Below are 967 nucleotides of genomic sequence, written 5' to 3'. Positions count from 1 at the left end.
CGTCGATGGCTCAACGACGACTTCCTGCAACTGGGACAAAGTCTGTGCAGCTCTACCACACACACACTCCCTCTCTGTTGTGTGTGTGTGTGTGTGTGTGTAACTGGTTTTAAGGGAAAACTTCATGAAACACACACACACACACACACGCAACTCAAAAGTCCACATTAATGATTGACATGGTTTTATGACACAGTTGCCATGGAGACCAGGAAGAAAAAAGAGAGTGAGTCAGCTGGACTTTTAACCTGGGGTCATTCACTGTGAAGTGAAACACACACACACACACACACACACACTGTGAGCGAGACAAGATGGCTGCATGATCTTGAGCTCCTGATATCAAACTAGAATCATCCCCCTAAATCCGCCACTTGTTGAGCAAATGATGGTAATTTCAGGAATGAACAGAGGAGTAACAACTAGAAGTCAAACGAAACGTGACGCAAGAAAAGATGGACGACGCTCAGCGCTTTAACGCCAACTGGGCTGAGAACATGTGCGCGGTGCTCGACTTTAGGGCTGAAAATAAAGCGGATCTACAAACCCTCAAAGAAGAACTCAAAGATCTCAAGCAGGAAATGTATCAAAAACTTTCTGCCAACTCCGGCCATGAAACGAGGCTGGATGAAGCAGAAACACGGATCAAGTGAAGGACGCCCTCACTAAGTCCTTGGAGAGACAGAAACGATGCAGGAAGAGCCGACACATCTGGAAGGACGGTCCAGGCGGAACAACATCTGCATCTACGGCAAGTCAGAGGGGAAAGAAGGAAACTTCCTGTCTGACTTTGTGGAGCAACTTCTGAAAAGAGAACTGACAGTGGACACTGATGTCCAGCGCCCACAAACTGGTTTAAACTGGTTTAAACTGGTTTGTGATCCAGCAGCTGGTTTAAACTGGTTTGTGATCCAGCAGCTGGTTTAAACTGGTTTCAACTGGTAAAACTGGTTTGTGATCCAGCAGC

The sequence above is a fragment of the Seriola lalandi genome, unplaced genomic scaffold (assembly GCF_002814215.2).
Source record: "Seriola lalandi dorsalis isolate HSWRI2012SDOR001 ecotype SW California unplaced genomic scaffold, Sedor1 jcf7180002051345, whole genome shotgun sequence".
NCBI lineage: Eukaryota > Metazoa > Chordata > Actinopteri > Carangiformes > Carangidae > Seriola > Seriola lalandi.
Note: the sequence above shows the minus strand (reverse complement) of the source record.